This window comes from Mesocricetus auratus, unplaced genomic scaffold, assembly GCF_017639785.1.
Source record: "Mesocricetus auratus isolate SY011 unplaced genomic scaffold, BCM_Maur_2.0 Super-Scaffold_6731, whole genome shotgun sequence".
Taxonomy (NCBI): Eukaryota; Metazoa; Chordata; class Mammalia; order Rodentia; family Cricetidae; genus Mesocricetus; species Mesocricetus auratus.
Window position 1 is genome coordinate 12,949,227 of NW_024429185.1, and position 18,782 is coordinate 12,968,008.

Below are 18,782 nucleotides of genomic sequence, written 5' to 3' on the forward strand. Positions count from 1 at the left end.
CAGATTTCTGCTAGGAAATGGAGCCAAGTCAGATGGCAATGACTTGAATAGACATGTCTCTGCTTAGTAATAGAGTGGGGAGTCAGTTCTCCAGAGCTTGGATAGAATACTACTATGGTATGTTCTGAAAAGTTGTCCAGATAAAATACTTAGACTCCAAGTCTCACTGAAGATGGTGACTTAGGAAAATAAAAATAGAAATGGGGTTGCTTTTCCTGTAAGGACACTTAAATAGAAGAGAATGGGACCAAAACACCAGAATCTCCATAAAGCACCCAGATTAGAGTTTTTACATGTTGTGGAGTCTGCTAGTAGAGTATCAGAAAGTATGTATATGTCCCTGTTCTGGCCTGGATAGAAAGAAAAACATCTCCTGGCCCATGTTTTTATCCCCAGAGGTAGATAGGAATTAGTTTTGGTAGGAGATATTTTGAATTGTTGGTAAAAACTAAAACTATAAATTGTTTCATTGATTCTGTCACATACTTCCTGTTTGCATTTTTTAACATTTTCATATCATACCAATATGAATCTAGCCCATGATGTCACACACGAAGTGGAATACTGGAGTTTAAAATGTCTTAACAGAAGCTAAAGCATCTGTTTTGGAATGCATATTTATTCTCATCTCAGAGAATTCATACAAGAAAACTTTCTGGAAAATGAGCAGGTCTCTAGCAGCAACTGATGGTCCTTACAAGAATCAGGGCCACATGTGACAGTCACTAGTAATAGATCCTCCCAGCCCTTCATGAGACATGGAACTGTTGCTACAGAAAAGACATTTGTGACAGTGAACTCTTTTGGAAATGTCTTTGGGGAACAGGAAATGAAAATCAACACAAAACAAAAGGCGTAACAGATCTGAATATGAACCAGACAGGCAAGCCTTACGTGGTCCAAGTTTCTTAATTTGTATAAGGGAGTGATTTTTATTTTCCCCTTAATGAAAGAATTATGAGATTGTTATGTTTCTCACTGTGTACTTTTACCTTTTTGAAGTCACACTGCAAGACAAGGGATATGCACTTTTGGAAGTCAGCTCTTCTCTGTATTTCATTTCTTTAGTTCTTATTCATTTTCTTATGTTCTTTTTAAGTATTAGAAATATGGAGAACAGTCTTGTGATAGGTTGTTCAGGATTGCTGAGAAGTGTCTTTTTCCTGTCAGTGAAACATTCTAGACTAAACATCCACTATCTTAGATCCACCTGTGTTGAATGCTGGGCCTCCATCCCATAACTCATGCTTGTCTCCTTTCTGTGAGAAGCACACACATTTTAGAAGTCTTTTGAATGATACTGGTCAACACCATCGGTTAAAGCATAAAAGTAAAGAGGCAATTTAATGTGTCTCTTCCTGTGGGTGTCAATTTTCTCCATTTGAAATGCCAGTCCTAGAAGGCTCAGACTTTTGCCCAAAAATGTGATTTGGTGACATATTAGCTAATGGACTGGCACAGCAGAGAGAATGATGGGCCACCCATCACGCCCCTGGTGTTTTAGTGGCAGCATTTTGTGTATGAACCATAACGTTAAAAACAAATTGTTATGATTTACTTTCATTCCTGACTCCTTTATACTTCTAAGTAGTACGAAGAATGAGAAAACCCTAAGAATTTCTTGTTGTCAAGGGCATTTTTACAAGCTATAGTCTACAGAAAAATTCTTTCTTGTTTCTATGAAGGCAAAATTCTCTTTGTAACTATTTTTTTAAGTTGGTGGACATGGTTTGTGTTCATACTTACCCTCGTGATAAATATTCCAAAATCACAGTGTGAAGCAAATGTATTTTTGCAATTTAAAAAATAAAAACGTCTTAGGCATTGACGGTTGAAAGTGACAATCTTTGATGGTTGCCAAATCTCCATGTCTCTTCATGATGGGAAATAAATGCAAATTGTTTTCATTTTAATTTGACAATGTCACCTTGTCAAAGAATTCTTTCTTAGATATTTGAAAAACTACATTACAAAGGTAGCAGAATTGGAAAAAAATCCCAGGGACTTTCAAAGATTTAGGCTTCAAAGCTATGCCACGCACATGAAGGTATGTGAAATGGCTGGGCAATAGTGAAGCTATTCTCCTGGAGCATTGGGCACTGTGCATACTCCAGTGAAGCAACAGCCAAGCAAGACATTGCTGGAGACACGAGTATTTGTGGAGATGAACACTGCAAATCAAAGTTCTTCAACACTGATGCTATTGACCAGGTATCTTATTTGTGTGTGTGTGTGTGTGTGTGTGTGTGTGTGTGTGTGTTATCTCACATATTGCAGGATACTTAAAGGATCCCTTTTCTCCACGTTGTTGATTCAGCCTCTTGTAGTAATGAGAACATTACTCAGTATTCAAATGTTCCTCACAGGGAAGGGGATGAGACAAAGGGACATCTTAAAGCATCAATCTTGCCCTGGGATATCTTTTGTGGTAATACCCTTTTTTCTTTTGTTTTTCTGTATTCTGTGAAAGGAAGAGGAGGGTTTTGCTCTTGTTGTTTGTTTTGTTTTGAGAAGGTAGGTGAGAAAGCCTGCTTTCTACTTCTGCCCACACTCAGGGGCAGATGACAGAGGTGAGGACTGGGTCCCCATCTTAGACCCGAATTCCTCCTGCTCACCCTCTCTTAGATCCTCTGGCTTGGGGACTGCAGCCAGGTCTACTCACACGTGGAGGGACAACCAAGAGACCAGGAGCCTGAAAGAGAGCTGGTCCACTTCTGCCCACACTCAGGACAGAGGGCAGAGGACAGAGAGCAGAGGCCAGAGAGTATTAGATTTGCTTGCACCCACAGAAAGGGAACCCTGGTTGCCTACCCACCAGGAGAGGAAGAGACTCTTTCTACACCCACTGGAAGAAGTGAGGGGAAGAGGTAACATAAGAATGCACTCAGCAACAGAAAAGCAAAGATGACACCACCAGAGTTTAGAGATTCTACACCAGTAAGACCTGAACACCTTAATACAGATGAAGCAGAAGGGAATGACCTTAAAGATCCCTTCATGAAAATAATAGAGGCATTCAAAAAAGATGTGAGAAAATCCCTTAAAGAAATAGAAGAAAAAAACAAGCCAAAAATTCCAACAAATGCAAGAAAGGGATGAAAACACAAAGCAACAAATACAAGGTACAATTCAAACAGTGCAAGGGTTGAAAGCTGACATGGAGACAATGAAAAACACAGTCTGAAGGAATGCTGGAAACAGAAAAACAGGGGAAATGGTCAAGTACTACAGATGCAAGCATAACCAAGATATACAAGAGATGGAAGAGAGAATCTCAGGTGTTGAAGATACACTACGAGAAATAGATTCATTAATCAAAGAAAATCTTAAGTCCAACAAATCCCTAACACAAAATATCCAGGAAATATGGGACACCGTGAAAAGACCAAATCTAAGAATAATAGGTATGGAAGAAGGTGAAGGAACCCAACTCAAAGGGACAGAAAACATATTCAACAAAATCACAGAAGTAAACTTTCCCAACCTAAAGAAAGACATGCCAATGAAGGTACAAGAAGCTTACAGAACACCAAATAGAGTGGACCACAAAAAAGTCCTCTCACCACATAATAATCAAGACCCCAAGCATACCAAACAAAGAAAGAATACTTAGAGCAGCTGAGGAAAATGGTCAAATAACATATAAAGGCAAACCTATCAGAATTACACCTGACTTCTCTATGGAAATTCTGAAAGCCAGAAGGTCCTGGATAGATATTCTGTCAACACTAAGAGACCACAGATGCTAGCCCATACTACTATACCCAGCAAAGCTTTCAATCACTATAAATGGAGAAAGCAAGATATTCCATGACAAAACCAGATTTAAACAATACATATCCACTAATCCAGCCCTACAGAAAGTTCTGGAAGGAAAACTCCAGTCCAAGGAAGTTAACTACAGACATAAAAACATAGGCAATAGATAATCCCACTTTACCAACAACGAAAAGAGAAAAGGGGTGAAAATCCACACACAATTCCACCAAGAACAACCATTTCAAAAAAAACGAGAATGAGCAATCAAAGGTCACTAATATCTCTCAATATTAATGGTCTTAACTCACCCATAAACAGGCACGGCTAACAGAATGGATTCGAAGACAGAACCCATCTTTCTTCTGCATACAAGAAACACACCTCAGCTTCAAAGACAGATATTACATCAGAGTTAAAGGGTTGGGAAAAGATTTTCCAATCAAATGGTCCCAAGAAACAAACAGAGGTAACAATCCTAATGTCTAACAACTAGACTTTAAACTGAAATCAATCAAAAGAGTCGAAGGAGGTTATTTCATATTAATCACAGGAAAAAAAATCCACCAAGATGAAGTCTCAATTCTGAACATTTATGCCCCAAATATAAAGGCATCCACATTCATAAAAGAAACATTACTAAAGCACAAACCACACATAAAACCTCATACACTTATAGTGGGAGACTTCAACACCCCACTCTCACCACTAGAAAGGACTACCAAATAGAAACTTAACAAAGAAACAAGAGACTACTAGAAGTTACGACCAATTGGGTTTGACAGACATCTATAGAACATTCCATCCAAACACAAAGGAATATACCTTCTTGTCAGCACCACATGGAACCTTCTCAAAAACTGACCACATACTTGGCAACATAGCACACCTTGACAAGTACAAAAAAATTAGAATAACTCCATGTATCTTATCAGACCACCATACTTTAAAGTTAGAGTTCAACAACAACACAAATTGCAGAAACCCTACAAACTCATGAAAATTGAATAATGCACAATTGCGACATTGCTGGTTCAAAGAACATATAAAAAGAAATTAAAGATTTCCTAGAATTCAATGAGAATGAAGACACAACATACCCAAACTTATGAGACACTTTGAAAGCAGTGCTAAGAGGAAAATTCGTAGCACTAAGTGCCCACATGAAGAAACTGGAGAATAGTTACACTAGAGAATTAACAGCATAAGTGAATGCCCTAGAACACAAAGAAGCAAACTAACCCAGGAGAAGTAGACGCCAGGAAATAATCAAATTGAGGGCTGAAATCAATAAAGGAGAAACTAGGAAAACGATACAAAGAATCAATGTAACAAAGAGTTGGTTCTTTGAGAAAAGCAACAAGATAGACAATTGTTTATCCAAACTTACCAAACAGCAGAATGTGAATATGCAAATTAATAAAATCAGAAATGAAAAGGGGATATAACAACGCACACTGAGGAAATCCAGAGAATCATCAGGTCATACTTTGAAAACCTATACTCCACAAAATTCGAAAATTTAAAGGAAATGGACAACTTTCTGGATAGATATCACCTGCCAAAATTAAATCAAGAACAGCTAAGTAATTTAAATAGACCTATAACACCTAAGGAAATAGAATTAGTCATCAAAAGGCTCCCAACCAAAAAAGTCCAGGGCCAGATGGCATCAGTGCAAAATTTTATCAGAAATTCAAAGAAAAGGTTGTACCAATTCTCCTCAAAGTATTCCATGCAATAGAAGCAGAAGGATCTTTGCGAAACTCTTTTTACAACGATACAATAACATTGATATCCCAGCCACACAAAGACACAACTAAGAAAGAGAACTTCAGACCAAATCCCTCATGTACAGTGATGTAAAAATACTCAATCGAATTGGATCCAAGAACACATCAGAAAACTTATCCACCATGATCAAGTAGGCTTCATTCCAGGGATGTAGGGATGGTTCAATATACGATAATCTATCAATGTAATCCACCATATATATGAGCTAAGAAACAAAAATCACATGATCATCTCACTAGATGCTGAAAAAACCTTTGACAAAACCCAACACTCATTCACGATAAAGGTCTTGGAGAGATCCAGGATAACAGGAACATACCTAAACATAATAAAAGCTATATACAGCAAACCAACAGCCAATATCAAACAGAATGGAGAGAAATTCAAGGTAATTCCTCTAAAATCAGGGACAAGACAAGGCTTATACAATGGAAAAAGATTGCATCTTCAACAAATGGTGCTGGCATAGCTGGATATTGGCATGTAGAAGACTGCAGATAGATCCATGTCTATCACCATGCACAAAACTTAAGTCCAACTAGATCAAAGACTTCAACATAAATCCAGCCACACTGAACCTGTTAGAAGAGAAAGTGGGAGGCACCCTTGAATGAATTGGGACAGGAGACTGCTTCCTGAACATAACTGCAGTAGTACAGACACTAAAATCTACAATTAATAAATGGGACCTCCTGAAACTGAGAAGCTTCTTTAAGGCAAAGGAAACAATAAGCAAGACAATAAGGCAATTCACAGATTGGGAAAAGATATTCACTAAGCCCACATGTGACAGAGGCCTGATCTCCAAAATTTACAATGAACTCAAGAAGCTACTCTCCAAAACAACAAAACTCTCCAAAACACCAAAGGACCCAACTAAAAAGTGGGGGACTGAACTAAATAGAGAATTCCAAATAGAGGAGTCTAAAATGGCTGAGACACACGTAAGAAAGTGCTCAATATCCTTACACATTAGGGAAATGCAAATTAAAACAACCCTGAGATATCATCTTACTCCTGTCAGAATGGCTAAAATAAAAAATACCCATGACAGCTTATGCTGGAAACGATGTGGAAAAAGAGGAACACTTGTCCATTGCTGGTGGGAGTGCAAATTTGTACAGCCTCTTTGGAAATCAGTATGGAGATTCCTCAGGAAAATTGTAATCAGTCTACCTCAAGACCCAGCAGTTCTACTTTTAGGCATATACCCAAAAGATGCACATTCATACAACAAGGATGTCTGTTCCACTATGCTCATAGCAGAATTATTTGTAATAACTAGATCCTGGAAGCAGCCTAGATGCCCCACAACTGTAAAGCGGATAGAGAAAATGTGGTACATTTACACAATGGAGTACTACTCAGTGGAGAAAAAAAGCAATGGAATCTTGAAATTTGCAGGCAAATGGATGGCACTAGAAGAAACCACCCTGAGTGAGGTAATCCAGTCACAAAAAGACCAAGATGGTATGCACTCACTCATATATGGATATTAGACATGGATCAGGGGAGTGTCAGTGCTAGTGAGTCTGGGAAACAGAGAGGTTCACAAGAGATATGCATTATATCCCAGAGAAGTGAAATGAGGCAAGATCTCCTGATCAGACTGGGAACATGAGTGGAGGAGAGAGGGAACCAGGAAAAAGAAAAGGGGAGAAGAGGAGGGGAGAAGAATACATGGGGGAACAGGAAGGTTGAATCAGGGTAAGAACAGAGGAGACCAGGATGAGAGATACCATAATATTTGTAGTCATTATAGCTTTGAGGAGAGAGCTGAAACTATTGAGATTTCCAGACATCTACAAGGATAACACCAACTGGAAAATTAAGTAATGGTGCAGAGACTATATTAATAGCCCCTACCTGATGATAAGGTTGATGACTACCTTATATGCTGTCCTAGAACCTTCATCCAGTGACTAATGGAAGCAGAGACAGATATTCACAGCTAAACACTGAACTGACCCCCTGGGACCCAGTGACAGAGATAGAGGAGTGATGAGCAAAGGGGTCAAGACCGTGCTGGTGAAACCCACAAAGACAGCTGACTGGACAAGCAGGAGCTCTTGAACCCCAGAGTGATGGCTGAGAGGCCAATAGGGGACTGACCCAGACTCGAATGAAGTGTCAGTGAGGAGGCCTCAGAAATCTCTGCGGCCTTGGGTAGTAGATTAGTGTTCACCATGGCGTACAAATGAACTTTGGGAGCCCATTCCACTTAGAGGGATGCTCTCTCAGCCTGGACACATGGGGGAGGACCTACGTCCTGCCCTGGATAAAATGAGACTGGAGATCTGCAAAGGAGGGCCTCACCCTCCCTGGGGAATGATGTGGGGATTGGGCTGGAGGCGAGGGGGGAGAGCTGGTGGAGGGACAAGGGAGCAGGGAGCTAGGATTGACATGTGAAGCATGCATGTTTCTAATTTAAATAAAATATAAACAAAGAAAAAAAGAAAGCCTGCTTTCTTCTGAGACTAGTGCTTTATGGGAAGATCAGAGAAGACATGAGAGGTCTGTGCTAAGGGCTTGGATTCTGGAGCTGGACTGGCGGTTAGCTCTCTAAGAAGTTGGGTGACCTTTACAAAGCTTTTACCTTTCTTACATCTGTCTTTTCCACCAATAACACGGGATAATTATTAAGGAGATGATATGTATAGTGTACTTGGACCACACTCAGTGACTAGAAATGATGAATCAATATTAAAAGATGATAAGAAAGCATTTATAAGAAAAATGGGGACCCAAGTTGATTAGAAATTCTATAGCTTTCTTAGTGTAATTAAGCCACATATATTTAACAGGCACTTGACAGTGACTAGTTTGGTACTCCTGTCATGTCTCAGACACACCACAGATAGAGTTTGATATACTGTAGATGAAACTGTGACCTTTTAAGTGGAGAAATTTGCTACTGTTTCTTGATACGAAGTACTTGGCCCATGAATAGACATCAGCTCTATCTTCATTGTTAGAGACAAATTTGTTGAAATTGTGTCTCTACTCACCATGACCGCCATCACCTGGATATTTTATCTTCATCTCAGCTCAGGTACCATAAATTTTCATCGAATTCCTTGTTCATTAGAATGATGTGGTCAGGATGTCTAGACTGTTGGAACACAAGCAAGCCTTACTGGAACAGCACAAGAGCCTTTTTTATGATTCTTGGTAGGGAACAGAGTGAGAAGAAACACAAAGAAATAACTGCCTGAAGCTCAAATCCTCTGAGCCTATTTAAGTTTTTTTAAATTCAGAGCTAGAGACACATAGAGAAATTTAGCTATAACCCAAAGCACTGTCTAACTGAAGCAATATCATATTTTTATAGTTTAAATTAAAAAAGAAATGGGAGGAAGCATGCTTTGTTATTTCCTATTATTGTGAGTCCGGGTACTTGGGGTTTGCAGAAACTATTATGAGGCCTTGTAAGTTCATGCTGAGTTCTTGTGAGAAAGAAGTCAGTGTTGGGCTGGGAGATGGCTCAGTAGTTAGATCACTGAGTGCTCCCCAAAAGGACCTGGGTTTGATTCCCAGAACCCACATGGTGGCTAAAAACTTTCTGTAACTTTCTTTCCAGGGCATTGAATGCCACCTTTTGGTCTGATGTCACCATGTATGGAGATAGAGGCAGACAAACCATTCATACACACAAGACACAATAATAAAGTTGAAGTTCAAAAGAAGTTACTTATTAAAAATCCCATCTTATACAAGATATATAGCAAATCTCACCCAGCCATTATCATTTTTTATAGTAACAGTCTGTATCTTCTATTTCAAGACCCTAGGGCTTAATGTGTGATTTAATTGCATAGAGCAAACAAACGGAAATAGCTCATGAGTTTGAGTGGGACTTGAGTGAAGTTGTGTGTAGTATGACTGGGCCAAGTTCATTAGGATCTTTGCAAGGGCCCATTTTAGAGCCCTCTTCTAGGGCCGTGGATCCTTTACCGGACTGGGCATACGGAAATGCATTTCTTAAGGTAGCATGGTTTGTCTATTCTACAGGTATCTACAGTTATTCTAAAATGATTTCAGTGTGGTTGTGGAACTTACACAGATGACTTGGAAGGAGTGGTGTGGGACTGTTACACTTGTACCTACAGAGAGATGTGAGGCAGAGTTTAGTGTGTCAGTCTCACACACACATTTGCTACAAACCGTACTTCAGAAAATGTGCCCCTTCTTCCACACCCACGTTTATATTTAGGTGTCTCTAAACTAAATATCCAAGTTACCATTTCTTATTATCTTTGAGTTATTAGGAAATAGGCTGAACCATTTTTAGCACAGTTTTCTTCCGCAAATGAGCTGCATAAGAATATGAACACTTCCTCAGAGGTTGTGCGTTTACTGAGAAAACCGGCGAATTCTTCTCATTGTGAGCCCATCCTGGTTATGCTGATAGATTCTTGAAAGGTGGGTAATTTCACTGCAGCTGTGCCAGGCAGATACAGGCTTTGCTGAGCCTGGGGTCCTGGTGTGTGTTTCTGGCCCCAGATCTGATGTTGCTTATTTTTCTGTGTCCTATATTTCTCTACTAGAACATTTATCACAACAGAGAGGGTTTTGATTCTCGTTCTATTGCAACACCCTGCTGTTAATTATTATAAAAGTCTTTCTCAACTGCACTTTATAGCTTTAATTCCTCAGGTTCCTAATTTATTGGCAAAGGTTTATTCTCCTTCAGTGCAGGCTCAGAAAATGCCATCCCCGTTGCCAGTTACCGGATAGGGCTTTGGCTTTCTCTTTGAAATTTCTCCTGGCTTTGTGTCCCCTTGTCTTTGCCTGGCAGTAAGAAGTTGTTAGAGATAGCCCTGGCTTTTTGGCAGGGAAAGAACAGCTTCCAGGCTAAGTGATACCTGAAAAAATCTACCCACTGTGCTGAAGTCATTTCTTTCTGATGCTCCGAGTGCCAGACCATCCAAAACCTTTGTGGCTATTGCAGCCCTGGATTTAATTGCTTCGTGTGATCTCCAAATGACATAAAAGGAAACAGGATGAAGCCAAATGGAGAAACCCAGGGTTTGATCTCCTATTTAGCAAGGAGACTTGAATGACAGTCTAGCTTTTCCCATTATTTTTCTTTTTGCAGCAATTTCATTCTTGTCCCTATGTGCAAGTTTTCTTTTCATTCTTTTTCAAGTTTAAAATCTCTCATATGTTTCCTGAAGGAGACAACCCAGTCTATTTCTTTTACATAAAAGAATACGGAGGCATGTGTGTGTTTGATCTCTAGCGTGACTGCATTGCAATGGATGCTGAAACAGACTGGTGTTTTGATCTTAATTCACACCTCTTGAAAAGGACAGGGAGATATTTTACTGAAATAAACGTATGAAATGAGAGTAAATTAACATGCATCACACCAATTTGAGATGCCGCAAAATGGGGGCAATTAGTTTTCAATGTGCTCCTTTTGTAGTTGAGAAGCACTATTCAAACACTAAGGAGTATGCTGATTGGGAAACCCTCAGAAATTAAACAGATCAATTTGATTTCTACTCTATTATTTTGCCCATTATTTTACATTACACTGGGAATAACTTGATTTCATACTTCTATTGAGGAACATGTATTTGGGATTTCTATTTTTAGTGGTAAAGGTGATGCATGCCTATGATTCCAGTTCTTGGGAAACTCAACCAGGAGGATCAGGAGTACAAAGCCAGCCCTGGAGTACAGAGAGAGACCCTGTCTCCAAAGTTAAACAACTAACTGACCAACTAACCAACCAACCAACCAACTAGTCAGCCAACTAACCAGCCAAACAAGTAACTGCAAAATTAAAGTTGAAACAACTTTTAACTAGTTATAGTCTTCAGAATTATACATTTTTGGGAGACAAGTTGTTGAACTGAACTTTTCTCTAATGAAGGGTCAATGTCTTATTTATGCTTATTGAATTAATGTCTTTAGAGATTAGGAGTAAGAAATTTAATTATTCACTTTCTGTTTATCTTAGGTTTTACCACTTTGTCAGGAGGGGCATGAAATACCATATTCAGACATATGATAAAAACAACAAAATGTGTATTCTCAAAGAATGATGTAGTTTGCTGAGACAGAATCAATCTATTTTCCAGAGAGAGCAATTGAATGCTTTAAAACTGTTTCAGGAGCTTGGGATTTAAGCTCAGTTGGCAAAGGCTGATTTCCAACAAGGAAGACAATGGAATGGGGGTGAGAACTGTAGTCCCAGTGCTCCAGAGGTGGAGACAAGAGGATCAGAAGCCCAAGGTCTTCTTTGAGCTGCACAGGGAGTGTGAGACTAGCCTGGCATAAAGAGGCTCTGTGCTCTAACAAACATCCAGAGTGGGTTGGAAGTGATACTTTTTATAGAAACGATTATTTTCGACTCATTTAGCACAATATTCTTTTAATGACAAATTGTGAACCTGTTCATCTGGACCCATTTGTTAGTTGTCTATAAAATCATCTTAAGTGAAGTTCAGACTTGTTTAAAAAGAGAGCTGGATGACATTAGACTGCAAACCTACTCTCAACAACGTCTGGTAAGCAAATGTCTTTGAGTGGCACTTTGAAGACCATTCAGTGAAGTCAGATGATAATTGAGCTAATACCTTGAATTCACAGCACGAATTTCAATGCATCTTGAAGTTCCCCAGATGTATTATTTCTAGACTGCTCTTGGGCACCTAGTGTTTGTCATGACGATCTTGATGCATTTGAAGACATTTTGAACTTGTTTTTGCTCTGTGATTTGGAGTTTTAAAATGTCTCCATTTTAAAGAGTTGGGACCACCACCAGAATAAATTTTAAAATATATTCACAATTCTGGAAAGCAATATCAAACCAATTAGCAGTTACTTACCGCTTCATCAGATTTCAGCAATCACTCATAAAGTTTTTGTGTCTATAAACTCAATTCTGTAATTTTGTATAAATAGTACCAAACATTATATATATGTTTGTGACTTGTTTCTTACACTCATTGTAAGGCTTATCCACATTGTAAAATGTGCTAAAGCTTTCTTCATGTGTGGCTTGTATAACAACCCCCTAAACGGCTAAGCTATATTCATTTTTTTGTTGTTGTTCATTCTGTGATGGGTAGGGATTTGACTATTTCCATTCTTTGCTATTTGGATTATGCCGTTATGAATATGTGCCAGTTTTTGACTGGACATTTTTATTTCTCTTGAATGCTTAAGGATGGGGTTCGGATTATAAGAGCCTGGTTCTTACTTTGAGGGGTTGCCAAACTGTTTTCTAAAGTGGATAGATGTAACTTGTTTCAAATCTTATTGTACCTCTATTTTCCAAAGGGATTTAGTTCATTTCATCTAAGTGCTGGAGTTGGCATTGTGATTCCTCCGTGTATTCAAGATGATCACATTGCTTCAGCTCACAGAACAGTGCAAACCATTACAACGATTCCAAGTTTTCCTTATCATAGAGTTAGCAATGCAGTTGAATAGTGCATGCATGCGTGCGTGCATGCGTGCGTGTGTGTGTGTATGTGTGATGTATGGTGTGTTACATAAGCAAATGACTATACACTTTATGTCAAGACCAGAGTAAAACATCAGATGTTTTCTTCTACTGCTGTCTGTCTTATTGCCTTGAGCCCGTGTCTTTCATTTAACTGGATGTCCACTGTTTAAGCTAGTCGGGCTGGGGGTATCTACCTGTTTCCTAACATCAACATTGGGGTTACAGGCACAGTCAGATTTTGTACATGGGTGTTAGATATTTGAACCCAGGGCTTGATACTTGCACAGCAAGTGCTATTGTCTTCTGACCCACACCCAAAAGACGCACATTCATACAACAAGGATGTCTGTTTCACTATGTTCATAGCAGCATTATCTGTAACAGCCAGAACCTGGAAGCAACCTAGATGACCCTCAACTGAAGAGTAAATGGAGAAAATGTGGTACAATTACACAATGGAGTATTACTCAGTGGGGAAGAAAAACAATGGAATCCTGAAATTTGCAGGCAAATGGACATCACTAGAAGAAACCATCCTGAGTAAGGTAACCTAGTCATAAAAAAGACAAACACGGTATGTACTCAATCATATATGGATTTTAGACATGAAGCAGGGGAGTGCCAGCCTACAATCCCACTGCCAGAGAGTTTGGGAAACAGGGAGAACCCTAAGAGAGATATGCATGGTACCCCAGAGAAGGGGAAAGAGATAGGCTCTTCTGAGGGGAATGGGAGCATTATGGGAAGTGAGAGGAAGCTGGGAGAAAGACAGGGGTCTAAGAGAAGGACTTGGGGGAGCAAGAAGTTTGAATTTGGAGGAGAATAGAGAGCAGGGTGAGAGATACCATAATAGAGGGAGCCACTATAGGTTTGAGGAGAGATCTGGCACTAGTGAGATTTCCAGAGATCTACAAGGATGACACCAACTGGCAATCTGATCCATCTCTTTATACTCCTTCCCTACTATATGGCTTCTAATGCAAGGTGATGCTGTAACCACTTGGAATCTTGCTAGACATTTTGCTCTATGTGCTTAACTACCCTGAAATACTAGAGGTTAATCTTTTCCCAGCAAGGATTTAAGGCTGCAAACAGATTTTGAACATTCCCTATGAAAGAAACAGTTGAAGCCAGTCATTAGTAGCACATGCCTTTAATTCCAGTACTCAGGAGGCAGAGGGATGTGGATCTTTGTGAGTTCGAGACTAGCCATGTCTACAAGAGCTAGTTCCAGGACAGCCTCCAAAGCCACAGAGAAACGCTGTCTTGGAATAAAGAAAAGAATCAGTTTAACGAGATGATGGGACAGACTTAGTAGAGTTCCTAGGGGAGTCCTTACCCTTTCCAAGGAGCAGATGGGAGGTGGGGGGAGTGGGGGAAGTGGTAGGAGAGGAGGGAGGGGAACTGGGATTGGAATGTAAAATAGAAATTTAAAAAAATAAAAGAAAAGAAGAGCTAAAAAAAGAAACAGTTGAAGATGCTATCCAGAGATATTTTTATAGTTTGCTTTGTCTATATACCTTATGAGAAGATAAAATAAAGCATGAGGATTATTGGTAAGTATGTAAAATGCTTAGAAAGTTAGAGCCAAAGCTGGAGTAACAGGGAAAGAAACTTCCTCTGGGCCGAATAACATCTGTAGAGATGAAGGGAGCTAACAGAGACAATTAACTGTGCTACACTCTGAGATATTGCAGTGACTGCTGGCTTTGAACAGTCAAAATAACTTTGAAATACTTATTGTGGATAGACCACTGTGGTGGTCCCTGTGGCTTCCTGCAGAGGGCTGTAGGTATTGACTGTTAATGAAGGCATGAGAGACTTCCTCCTTTCCAGTTATGGAGGTGCAGTTCTCTGAACAGCATGAGGCTTTAGAGACCCAGGGCCAGCTGTCTTAGACAGCTTGTAAGAAAGTGTCACCTGGGGCTATTGCTGACATGAGGAGCCACTGATGAGAACAGCCAGCGTCTAGGGAGGACTTTGTCCAAGAATAGTCTGCAAAGTCATTTCCCTCAGCATCTTCTCCTGGGATAAGAATTTTAAGTAACAATTTGGAGAGCACTTAGTTTCTTGATGGTATTGTCCATCTGATTTGAGCAAGTCTCTTCAAAGAGAAAGTTGCTATCTATTCCTTGTAATTCCCATAGTAACAACACTGGATTTTTATTTTTTAATAGTTTTTTCTGTATCAAAACCAAGCAGTTAATGATTTACTTAGAAAACATGTATAGATTCTGGCTGCTCCCCCTCAAGAATATAATAAAGTTGTGTTTGTCTAAAACGATGTACAAGTGCTTATGAGTCAAAGTAGTAGATGTTAAGGATGCTACGAAATCCTGCATTGTTCAAGATTGTTCCTCCCTCCTCTCAGTATGCTCAGTCAGTCTCAATGTCAGCAATACTGGAAGAATACAAGAAGTACTGAGATAAAATAATCCACAAAAGTTTAGTTATGACAATGTATTTGTCTACTTTGAAAGGAAACTCTTGATACTGTTATATGATGGATAAAATGAACCAAAATGAAACTTGATGTATCACTCAGGATCTTAGCGTTTTGGTCTCATCTCTAATATTTTTGGTCTACATGACTTGAGGAGGGTGGCTCAGTCTTTCTGATTCTTTCATTAGGGAATGTAAGTACTAGCTACTTTTAAAGATTGAGAACTCAGGCTTTCTGTTAGGGTTAGTGGAATGGTTCAAAGAAACATCAAATAGGATCAACTGACATTAGCATTTTTCTTTTCCATGATGGAGTCTGAGAGTTATGATGCTGCCTAGGAGTGCAAGAGCAGGATTGTTTTCTCTGCCTATTAAAGAAGCAAAAGGTAGAAAAGACATGTTATTGTACAGGGAGTCCTGGTATAATCACTTTACTATATCGGGGACTCAGGATCCCTCTTGGAGTATATAGTCTATTAATGAAGAGTAGATTGGACTTCAATGGAAGCTCAAGCAGAATTTAATAGTAAAACCTCAGAATAGGAAAGCTCTGTTTCACACAACTTCTAAGAGTAGAGGAAGAGAATGGAGAATAAAAGAGGGGAAAAAGTGACCTATGCCATCTAGATAAACAGGTTTAGAGGTTAACCACATGGTGGAGAGAGGTGCTATAGGAAGACACTGAGAAGCCCAAAGTAATAGGGAACTTAAAAGCATGTGTAAGCTCTGGCAAACAACAACAATAGAAAACAAAGACACAGAAAGAGATAGGAGTAGAACTCAGGGGAGTATCATGGTGGCTCCCCGGGACTGGACTAGAGGTTCTCAAAGGAAAAGCCCATTTTCTTAAAGTCGCTCATCCTTTCTAGGGGTGCTCCTGTATCTGGGCCCATGAAATACTCACAATAAATTAATTCTTAAGGAAGGAGATTTAGTTATTTGCTGTAGCAGTTACAGTTGGAAGCTCTGAGACACTTTCACCTCTGAGATTTCTTAGTCTATGAAGAAAGTGAGATGGGACCAGAGCCAGCTGTGAAGATTCCAGATGGGTTCTTCAGTTTCAATAGTCTTATTTGTTCATTTGCACACATGATGCAAAACAGGGACTACGTCTACTCAGAAAAAAGTCAGCCTGCCTCTTCTCACTTTATTCAGGTCTCAAATCTCTTACTGGAGCCATCTTCTTTATCATCCAATCTATGTATTATTTGTGTGGAGGAGGGTCAAGCACAGAGAGGCCATAGACTGGCGTTAGGTGTTTCCTTGTGTCACTGTCTGTCATAGAAATATTAAGCCACACCAGATAGGGATGTCCTATGACATTTTGTCGAGGGAGAAGCCAAGAAAGTCGAGAACCAAAGGTCCACATATTGCTCTCCAAGACTTGACCGGAACCCAAAGAGAGCATCTCCTTCCTCCCTAGCAATTTTATCCCCTGTACCCAAGTGGGCGTGGTCAGTGCTATGGGCACATAAGATCTCTGCCTACAACTGTTCGTCTTTTCTTTTGTGGTAAGGTCTCCCATTGAAACAATGATCACTGATTGACTACACAGGCTGGCTAGCAAGCCCTGGGGATCTGTCTATCACTTATTTTCTGCCCCAACCACTCTGTATTAGGGTTATAGCCATGCATGACCATGCCTGACTTTTAAAAATGGATATTAGCATCCTGAACTCAGGTCCTCATGCTTGCACAGCAAGCACTATACCAACTGAGCCTCAGGCCCCCTGACGTATTATTTTAGATTTTAAAAATCTTGCTATTCTGACTGAAAATATTGATGTTAAGAACACAGTTCTCAAGAGGCCCTATGACCAAGGGCAAGCAAAAGTAAATGATGGGGAGCATAATTTTACAGGCTGGATATCAGGGAACAAGTCCAACAGCACCAGGGTGACAGAATCAAGAATCAAGATGCAGACAAAACAGTAGAGGAAGGAACATTGCTAGAGAACTGATGCATTTGGATTCAAGACCGTGTGTGTGTGTGTGTGTGTGTGTGTGTGTGTGTGTGTGTGTGTATGATACACTAGAGACAAATTCTCTTAGAAATCAGAAGAGGATTTTCTGTGGTCCAGAACAGAGGATAATGGAATAGCTTAGCTGAAGATGGAACATATTAGATCAATAAGGAAAAGTTGCTTTCAGGGTCTGGGTTTCAATTAAAATGAGATGACAACATAAACGAGTGATGTCTTAGCTCCTCCCGTTACTGCTGTCACAAAATACCTGGACAGAGCAACTTAAAGAAGGAAGAGCCTAGTTTTGCTTCCCAGTTTGAGAGTGGAGGAGCTTGGTATCGCTGCTCATCCACCCAGCGTATTCAACCAGGAGGCAGTAAATCATGAAGGGTCTTGTTCAGCTAGCTGTCTTCTCTTTAGGCAGTCTGGACTCTAGACTGTGGTGTGGTGCAGCCTTTTGTTTTTAAAGATGGGTATTCCCACCTCACTAAATCTTATTTAGGGTATCCCTAATAGACACACCCAGAGGTGTGTCTATAAGGAGATTGTATATATACACTATTAAGTTGGCGATTAATATTAGACATTACAAGTGTTAAATAAAACAAACAAAACCTCAAGATCTCCATATATTCCTGAACTAGTTGCGGTGTATTAGAACACAGTTGGTGTTTTCCTCAAGTGCACAGTAATGTACTCCAGACTCTCTTTGGATTACATAGATATTGAACCTACTAAAACCAGGCAGTCACTGTCAGGGTGGGGAAAATGATGGAAATGGAGAAATTTGAGTCAAGAAAGGGATAAAAATATTTCCCCTTTTTATACCCATAGTTGACAACCTAGAGGACTTTAGATCTGATACCATAGGAAAATCCATGGGGATTCTGGGGAATAATTTGTTATTGTATTCCTAACTGGATGTTGGCACTTGAATGTGAACTGTTGCTGACACTCATATTATGGTACACTTGGACTCCCAGGTAAGAGTAGGACTGTTTCAGGATGGTGTAGAACATTTAAGAGAAAATCTATTGGATGACATGGGTCACTGTGGGAGGGCCTTGAGGCTTACAGCCTTGCTCCATTTCCTGTCTGCTCTCTGCTTCCTGGCTCATAGTGTTTGTGATAGTTACCTATTGATTTGCCTTTTTGTGCTTGATGGACTGTATGCATCCCCTCAAACTTTAGCCAGAACAATCGATTCTTCTTTAAGGTGTTCCTTGTCGGGGATTTCGTTACAGCATAAAAGAAAGCAAATTAATGCAAAGAGTAGGCAGAGTTAGATTAGTTCCCACCTTCAGACCTTGGGTTTCATCCACATAATGTTGCCAGCCAGAATATAATGGAACAGCTTGGCACCT